The sequence below is a fragment of the Oncorhynchus nerka genome, linkage group LG13, assembly GCF_034236695.1.
Source record: "Oncorhynchus nerka isolate Pitt River linkage group LG13, Oner_Uvic_2.0, whole genome shotgun sequence".
In the NCBI taxonomy this organism is placed as follows: Eukaryota; Metazoa; Chordata; class Actinopteri; order Salmoniformes; family Salmonidae; genus Oncorhynchus; species Oncorhynchus nerka.
Window position 1 is genome coordinate 44185244 of NC_088408.1, and position 620 is coordinate 44185863.

At 59.7% G+C, this 620-nt stretch overlaps 1 non-coding gene across 1 annotated transcript; it reads left to right on the plus strand.

Moving 5' to 3' along the window:
- Positions 1 to 216: 216 nt before the first annotated feature.
- LOC115140730 (5.8S ribosomal RNA) lies at positions 217 to 370 on the plus strand. Its single transcript, XR_003865278.1, has one exon. It is a non-coding gene; the product is annotated as a 5.8S ribosomal RNA (ribosomal RNA).
- Positions 371 to 620: the final 250 nt, after the last annotated feature.

Here is a 620-nt window from a genome sequence, read left to right on the forward strand (position 1 = left end):
TCAACTTCTCTGCGCCCCGGTGTAGGTGGGGGTTTAATGTCTGCGCGGCTTCACCGGCGCTTCGGCGACGACGCAGCGCAGCTCCCGGAAGCCTCCCTATTCTTAACCTTTGTCTTTGAACTATGGCCTGGCGCTCTGGCGAAGTGCGGGTGGGGGAAAGGAGGGTAACCTCCCAATCTCTACCCAGCCTCTGCGTGCAATGAAAAACAAGAGTACAACTCTTAGCGGTGGATCACTCGGCTTGTGCGTCGATGAAGAACGCAGCTAGCGTCGAGAACTAATGTGAATTGCAGGACACATTGATCATTGACACTTCAAACGCACTTTGTGGCCCCAGGTTCCTCCTGGGGCTACGCCTGTCTGAGGGTCGCTTTGTCATCACTCGGAACCTCTGGGTTTCCGCAGCTGGGGCAGTCGCAAGCGGCCACCGTGCAGCCTTCGTCCCCCTAAGTTCAGTCCAGGACGGCTCGGTTGGTTTGTTGAGGAGGAGCCTCGGCTCTCTCTCCTTTCCCCCGTGCGCTCTTCCTTTCCCTTCTCGCTTTGGCGAGAGGCGCCCACGTTCCCCGCATGGTCTGGCGCGGCTGCCGGTGGACTCTGTCGGGTGGGGTCCGCGCAGTCTG